This window comes from Somniosus microcephalus, chromosome 8, assembly GCF_052327205.1.
Source record: "Somniosus microcephalus isolate GS21.2 chromosome 8, FLI_Smic_1.0, whole genome shotgun sequence".
NCBI classification, from domain to species: Eukaryota; Metazoa; Chordata; class Chondrichthyes; order Squaliformes; family Somniosidae; genus Somniosus; species Somniosus microcephalus.
The window spans coordinates 137903662-137912749 of record NC_140994.1 but is presented as its reverse complement, the minus strand read 5'-3'; positions in this window follow the sequence as shown (position 1 = coordinate 137912749).

Below are 9088 nucleotides of genomic sequence, written 5' to 3'. Positions count from 1 at the left end.
CTAGTACAAAATAAATGATCTTGTTGGTTTACATTTTGCCCTGTCTCACTGCAGTCCATCTTCTGGAAGACAGGAGGAATGCACTTGAAGAATTATAGTACACAGTATACACAATGAGGGATTTCATTGTTGGATCACATTATTGTATGATTAGATATTGGGCAGTAAAGATAAACTCCTGATCATGGGGTTGCAGAGCCCCCTTATGGGAGAGACAAATGACAAATGACAAATCCAAGAGAATATCGAACGCAAACCCAAAACTTGCAACATTTTTGAAATGGATCCTGTTGTATCTATGCTTTAATACGTTCAATCAAGCATGTAGATACGTCGAATTAAATCAGAGTCAGGCACACAGGCTTCTAACTGTGATCTTTACTTTATTGGTAAAATGGCTGACTGCCGCTTTCCCGGGTAATTCCCATAATGCAATGCACATTACATTACCGTATTAACTGGTGTTAAACTCGCACATTACATTACCGTATTAACTGGTGTTAAACTCGCACATTACATTACCATATTGACTGGTGTCAAACTCGCAATCAATACACGACATCCCCTTTTCCTTGGAAACAAACATGCAGTTTACAAACAGTTGCTTACAATAACACTGCATAACTTATTTGATTCATAAACTTTTTACAAACTTGTGTCTTACCACGCAACTAAATAATTCCCAGGTTTAAACATTTGACATCACCCATGCAGTTCTCGCACAGTTTATGATGTGACATAATCAGACAGTCTTTGGGGTTTTCTTTTAACCCGTTGAGGTCTGGCTGTATTGGGTATGTCTGACATGTTGGTGTCAGTGGGTATTGCCTGTGTCACAGTGGTATGCGTGTCAGGCTCTACTATACTGTCCTCAGTCCCTTGTGTTTCCTCCTGTTCATGGAGTGTCTCCTTTGGTCCATTGGTTCTGTATTTCTTCACAAACGTAGTGTTTCTCGAGTAGCGTGCTCCATCTGGCGATTCTACTACTACCTGACTCCCTGTTTTACTCAAAACTTTGTGTGGTGTGGCATTAAAAGGAGTGGTGAACTTGTCCTCTTTGTTCTGCCGTACCAGCACCGTGTCGCCAACTTCCACCTCTGAGTATTGTGTTCTCCCCTCTTCATCTGCGTATAGTTTGGACTTGCCTTTTTGTTCTGCGTCCCGGTCACGTACTTCCATTTCTGCGCGCGACTCTGTGATGTCTGGCAGCTTTCCTCTCATTTTCCGTTTAAAGAGCAGCTCTGCCGGGCTCTTTCCTGTCGTGGCATGGTCAATGCTGCTGTACACAGTCACATATTTTCTAAGTTCACGTTTCCAATCCAGTCCTTCTGACTGAGCAATTCTGATTCTCTTCATCAGCAATGCATTCTGGCGCTCAACTTCTCCGTTAGCCTGAGCCCATTTTGCTGTCGTTTTCAGGTGTTTGATCCTGTTGTTTTCACAGTATTCTTTGAATAATTCATATCTGAATTGGGGACCATTATCAGATTTGCAGGTGATTGGCAAACCATGACGGCTGAAGATTGACTCTAAACTATCAATAACCTTCCCTGTTGTTGTGGAGGTCATGATGTCGTATTCATAGTAGCGACTATAATAATCAACTACCACAAGAATGGAGTGGTTGGATGGCAAGGGTCCCAGTAAGTCTATAGCTACATCTTGCTAGGGGCCCTCCGGTAATGGTGTTGGTCTCAACGGTTCAGGTGGGTCGTCGGGTCTGGCTACTATCTGACAGCCGTGGCACGCTTTACAGTGTTTTTCAGCTGCCTTGTCCATGCCAGGCCACCAAACCTTGGTTCTGAGATGTTGCTTTGTTCCAACTATTCCCAAGTGTCCTTCATGTGCTAACACCAGGGCTCGTGCATGTAACATTGTGGGTAGCACGATGCGTGTTCCCCGAAGAACTAGATATCCCACTACGCACAGCTCGTTTGCAATTGCTGCATAAGCTTTACAGTTCTCAAAATGTCCGTTTGTGATTGCCTTCCGTACCTCAATCAGCTCTGGGTCAGTAGCAGAGGCTTCCTCCACCTCTCTAGTAGTGAGTGCTTTTGGTGTCGCACTCACAGCTACAAATCTCACATATTCATCTGAGCCATGAGAATGTCTCCCCTGTTTTGCTGTCTCCCCCAGCAATCGTGACAGTGGGTCTGCAATGTTTTGCTTGCCTGGAATGTGTATCACCTTAAAATCATACGGCTGTAATCTAAGTACCCATCTCTCTATACGGGCACAAGGTTTAGAGTGTGGGCCGTATATCACTTGTAATGGCTTATCGTCAGTTACCAAGTTAAATTTTCAGCCATACACATATGGATGCAGCCTCTCACAAGCCCATACAAGAGCTAAGGCCTCTCTCTCTGTTTGAGAGTATTTCCTCTCACAGTCTGTTAAACTACGACTTACATAGCATATTGGCACCTCTTGTCCCTGTTGGTCCTGAACTAGTACTGCGCCTAAACCTACAGGACTGGCATCTGCTATCACCTTGGTTGGTGCGTCCTTATCAAAATATGTTAAAGTGCCGGCTCTGGCCAACTCTTCCTTGAGTGCACTGAATGACTGTCTCTGTTGTGATCCAAATTTAAATGGTGTGTCTTTTCTCGTCAGGCGTCGCAGTGGCTCTGATAGCGTTGCAAACTGCGGGATGAATCTGCTACTGTACCCAACGAGTCCCAAGAAACTCCTCACCTCTGTAGCATTCTCTGGTTCCCGAGCTTCTGCCACCATTCACACTGTCTCTGCTGTTGGTCCGATGCCCTTTTCAGACAACAGGATTCCCATGAAAATCAATCGGTCCATGTTGAATTGGCACTTCTCTGAGTTTAGTGTCAGTCCACTTTCCATTAGTCTGGTCATGACAGCGTGCAGGCGTCTGTTGTGCGTTTCCTGGTCGTGTGCATGCACGATAATGTCGTCTGAGATGTTTTCAACACCCTCTATTCCAGCTAAGGCATTAGCTATCTCGTGCTGATATTGCTCACTAGCTGAAGATACACCGAATATCAGCCTCTTGTACCTGTATACTCCGTTATGTACTGCAAACGTTGTGATTTCTCGTGACTCAGGGGTCAGTTCCAGCTGGTGATAACCCCATTTCAGGTCTGGCTTACTAAACACCGTCGAGCCATTCATACCTTGGAGTATCTCATCAACGGTGGGGATTGGATATCATTCCCTCACTATTGCCTGGTTTGCTCGCCTCATGTCTAGGCATAACCTTACATCCTTATCCGCTTTTGGTGCAATAACCCCAGGATTTACCCATGGGGTGGGACCAGTTACAGGTTCGATAATGTCCATGTCCCTCAATTGTTTTATTTTGGCCTCTACTGCCCCCCTTAAATTAAATGGTATACGCCTGATTGGCTGGGCCACAGGCTTCACTTGTGGGTCAATTGACAAACTGATCTGTTTTGTGTTCAGCCTTCCTACTCCCTGGAACACCTTTGGATACCGCTGTTCTAGTAGCTGTCTTACATCTACCACAGCTGAGACATCTGCGCCTATTTTTAAAACTCCCAGTTTCATGGCTGTCTCCCTTCCTAGCAACGGTTCTCCATGGCCTTTAACCACAATGAAGTCCGCCTGCTCAGTTCTCTTACCTATTGTAATCCCACATGTGAATACACCTTTAACTGACAGTGGTCGGCTAGAAGCATAAGAGAATAACTTTCTCCCTGTCTTAGGGACATATGACTGACACTTAATGTATTCTGACTTTAATCCTTCCCATGTATTCTCATCTATCACATTATTAGTTGCCCCCGAATCAATTAACATTCTCAGGTTTACACCCCCCACACAAAAGGTAAGTCTCTCTGTCACGTTATTTCCAGTAACAGCAAATGCGAAGTCATTTTGTTCCTCTACATTGTTCACACTGTGTTTCTTTATACCCTTTGTGCGGCATACTTTGGAGAAATGATCCTTTCCCTTGCACTTATGACACGTTTGTCCGCGTGCTGGGCATTTCGGACCTCTGCCCATGTGGTCTGTGTGTCCACATCTGTAACATTTCCTTTCGTTCCTATCGCCATTTCCCTTTGGTTTCTCTGTCGAGCTTTTTGCATAATACCCTCTTTTCTGTGTAACACGACGAACAGTATCTGTCTCCGCTTTCTCTGTACATGACATGGCTGACATCTGCTCCTCGACGTTTTCACATTGTGAGGCCAATTGTAACGTACGGGCGAGCGTTAGACCATGCCCTTCCTCCAGCAATTTCCTCCGCACATAGGTTGACGTGCCCCTACTCAGGATAGCGTCTCTTATTTGATTATCCGCAACCCCCCCAAAAGCACAGTCTTTAGCAGCCTGCCGCAAGCGAGTAGCAAATTGTTGCACAGTCTCACCTGTCTTCTGGGACAACTTATGAAAAGTCTGTCTAGCAAATGCTGCGTTGACCTGGGGCACAAAGTGGTGATTCAAAGCACTAACCGCCGCCATGTAGTCTGCCGGCTCTCCTATGTCCGGTAGAGTCGAAAAGATATCCTGGACATCTGGTCCTGCTAAGTGTAGAAGTAGAGCTCTTCTCCTCTGCTTTGTGGCACCTGTAGAGGTATCATCGATAATGAGTCCTTTGCCGTCAGCATAAAGCTCAAAAGATGTTAACCACCTCGTCCATCTTGGACCCAACGTGGCTGGCTCGGCGAAACATGCAAAATTTTGAATGTCGGTCTTCTCCATCCTAGCTAACTAAAATTTGGGCAACTACTTAACTAAAATGATTCCTGTTCATTATCCTCGTCGCCAATGTTGTATCTATGCTTTAAGATGTTCAATCAAGCATGTAGATACGTCGAATTAAATCAGAGTCAGGCACACAGGCTTCTAACTGTGATCTTTACTTTATTGGTAAAATGGCTGACTGCCGCTTTCCCGGGTAATTCCCATAATGCAATGCACATTACATTACCGTATTAACTGGTGTTAAACTCGCACATTACATTACTGTATTGACTGGTGTCAAACTCGCAATCAATACACGACAGATCCGGCTACTGGAACAAAATGAAGGACACGCATTGCAGTATTTCCTTTAACTAAAAGTGCTCAGTAGGCTGGAGGGGTCATTGGGTCACGCATGGGGATACCAACCCTCCAGGATTGCCCTGGAATCGCCAGGAATTAACCATTAATCTCCTGGACAATGCTGCGAGCAACCCAGGAGAAAAATCATAGGGGCATTCGAAAAAAATAGTGTGCTTCTTTTCATTATCTTTGAACATTTTTTGTTATTAGCTGCAAAAATATTGGAGATGGGAAAAAAGGCTGTTTGAGTGGTCGGGGCAGTGGGAGGTGGGAGGTCATGTGACAAAAAACCTCGAAGGATACATCCAACCAGAGTTGGCAATACTGGTTACGCCTGTTGCTTCACCTCCAGGACCAGGGTTCAAATCTGGAAGAGGCAAATGGGACTTCAGTTTAACATCTTGTCTTAAGAATGTAGTTTACATCAATGCAGCACCTCCTCAGTACTGCATGTGGCAGAATTTTAACATCAAAGATTGAGTAGATTTGGGAGCAGGTGGCTAGTAAAAAGCGCTGAAATTGACAGCGAGTTGGGTAGCCAGCTCCAAACCGCTGACTTCCACATTTCACTGGAGCGCATTCAGGAATTAAGAGGTACTTATGAGGTAGTTAACAGGTTTTGTAATGGCGGGGTGGGAGGGTTTCAACTTTAACTGTGGGTGCACAGGTTTCCCGGGCTTCCACGACCTCGGCAGTGAAAGCAAGGTGAGAGCACAGCGGCAATTGACCAGGCAAAAAATCCCAGAAATACTGAGACCTCACACCTGCTTCCATGCCTAAGTGAAAGGCTTTTGCTCACAGCACTTGCTCTGAGAGTTTGCTTTCAGTACTTTGCAGGTGATTTCTACAACTTTGGAGATGATTTCTACTACCTTGGAGGTCACTCTCACTACTTTGGAGGTTTGTGAGTCTGATCTCCACTTTAAATCTGTCATATATCCAAAGATGTGCGCGGTTAGGTTGATTGGCTATGATAAATTGACCCTTAGTGTTAGGGGGATTAAATACGTGGGGTTACAGGGATAGGGTGGGATATGTGTTGGTGTAGGGGTTACGGGGATTGGGTGAGATATGTGTCGGTGCAGGCTCGATGGGCCGAAATGGCCTCTATCTGCACTGTGGGGTTTCTGTGATTCTGTGATATATCAGGTCAGCATGGGTGCCACTTACACTGTTTCACATTGGAATTCAGACGAGGACCAAGATGAGCACCAGCATCAACAGCACCAGCAGCAGCGCACATTGCTGCCCGGGATGGATTGATCATGACAAGATTGAATTAGGTTGCTCCTCTGTACCCATCTGGCAGCCACCCCACCCCACCCCGCTCCCCCAGTGTAAAACAGTCCTGCAATCAACAAAGCATCCCTTTCACAGACACCCATTGCTCAGATTTAAATCTTGTCTTACCATTCATCAGAACCGAGAAGGCCAGTTGGCAGGCTGCAGACAAAAATGGGCAAGACTGGAAAGTGGTGCAAAGAAATAATTTTATATGTGGATCAAAACTTATACATTAACTTATCATTGTGACATGTCTAACACACCCATGTGCATACCTTGGTGCAATTACTAATCTTTCATCTTCCTTTTCCTGTAACTCCTACAAGGTGCAACCCCTGTGGCTTCAGCAGAGGTAGAGGCAGGCTGCTCACATCCCTGCTCTGACTGCTCAGATGCTCTTGGCTGATGTCCTCTGTGTGTTTAGAGCCCGTGAGGGCCCCGCCAAAGATTGCTCCACCTGTGAGGCAGCAGGTGGGGCACTGACTGGGGGGCGGGGGGAGGGTGCGTGACAATGGGTGAGAAATGGGAGCGCTTTTAGCAGAGTTCCCACCTCCATGTCCCATTTCCCCATCATCCCTCTCATGGAGCTGGAGAGCACTTTGCTGCACAGCAGTGGGGCGCTGAACGGCCAAGGCTAGGTTTTGACCCATTCTTGTTAAGGTGGTATTCAGAGTGTGCAAGCTGTTGGTGAGGGCAAGCACGCACTCGTTTGACTGCTGCGTTTGATGCTCCATGCAGGTGACCATTCTTTCCATGGACGAACACATCATAGCTAAGGCCTGCGACATCATGCCAGTCATGTTTGAGACAGACTCCTCCATTCTCTCTGCAAATGTGCACATCGCAGCTAGAAATCCTGCCAGAGTCTCACACATTTTTTGCTGCTCCTCCAGAATAATCCTCTTTGTCGACGGCCCCAGAGGTTCAGCATCTGCGTCCAGCTGTGCAGAGCTTGGAGCGTCCTGCTTCCTCCGACGAGGACTCTCCACTGCTGTCCCTGTCGCCACCATCTACTCTTGCTCACTTGTGATCTGTGAGACACCAGGTGACAACACAACTATCATCTTGATGGTCCCAGCATGTGTGTGTAGCTGAGCTGATGCATGGGGTGTGCATGCGTCCTGTGATGGTGCACCCTCAGAGTTAGCGACCTCCTCTAAGGAGTCAACTTCCTCCTCTGGCTCCACCGCCTCTGGGACACTTGATGGGCCTGGGGGAGATTAAAGACATGTATTAGCACTGTCATAGGAAGAATGTTTTAAGTTAACATCACGCACATGATCATATTTGACTGGTTGCTGACATCAAGTCAACTTGAGGGTCTGTTGTATGCCATGTGGCTGTGTGATATTTTAATTTTGTCACCAAGTAGCTGGGAGCTCCCCATCTCTCCATCTCCCACTGCCAGGCACGCCGCTTATATCAAGTGCTCCTCCTCTGCAACTGTGAGCGTGGCAATGACTGGAGGGCCACCTCCAGTTCTCTGCCTCTCCCTGGTGCTCTGTGGTCTCTTCTCCTGCAAGGAGGGAAACAAGAGAACTTTGAGTGAGAGTCATGGAATGTGTGGAACGGATGGATCGACAACATCTGTTGACAATGACTATGAGGGAGAGGTGTAACATTACATTAAAAAGAGGGTGAGTGTCAGTGGTGGATGGACAGATGGGGATGTGAGGAAGTGCACAGACAGAGAGGGATGGATGCACCTGCAAGGCACGTTGGTGTGTGGAGTGATGTGCAGGAGTAGGCTTGGGAAGGCAGAGTGAGAGGGATTGGGGTGACCTGCACATCAGGATGTAGTTGAAAGTGTCTTTGTGCTCATGTTCCCTGCCCTCATGAGGTCATTAAATCTCTTCCTGCATTGAATCCAGGACCTCACTGTAGTGTATGTGCCTTTAAGTCAGAACTACTTTTACAGCTCCTGTATACTGTAGTACCGGCAGTGACCACACCGGTATATAAGCTTTGCGCATGCCTCTGTACCCCCAGTCTAGAGACTACCCTCCTCCAGCAAAGACCTGTTATTTGTTAATATACAGCATCCGTGTGATTATTTAATAATAGCATATCCACTGAACAACGGATCCAACAGTGGCGACGAGTGTCGATTCGAATCTACCTGCAACATTAAAAAAAAAGTCGAGGCCAGAAACACGGGCATCGACCACGAGCAACCGCCCAGCAGTCAGGCAGAGATCCAGCTTCGCAGGGGAGGCTGTGGAGAGTCGGGCTTGGTTCCCCAGCCACAATGAGCAGTAAGAGACCGACGACAGGTCCAGTGCAGACCCTTCCCGAGCAGCGGCGGCTGGAGCCGACCGACGGCGGAGAGAAAGCCGAGCAGCGTCGATGGGGTAAGACAGAGGGTGAAGAGTGCAGGGCGCAGCCGGGGGTTGAACACCGAGCGGCGTCGAAAAATATAAAAAGAAGAACGCGCAGAGCACAGCCAGGGCTCACGGGCTGAACAGGGTCTGCGGGGCGAAGAAAGGGGAGACGCCATTGAGCCGTGGAGAAGAAGGAAGAGCGCGGGAGGCGCCATTTTTAAAAGCCGCAGTGGAGAAGAACAGCGAACGCGGGAAGGAAGGAAAGCACGGGAGACGCCATTTTGTGCCAGCGGAGAAGAAGGGGAAGCGCGGGAGGCACCATTTGTGATAGTTAACTCACACCCAAGGATGCTGAAGAGTGGCAGTATCTCTACGTTCGACAATGAAGTCGAAGATTGGGCGACATATGTGGAACGTATTGAGGTGTACTGCAGGGCGAATGAAGT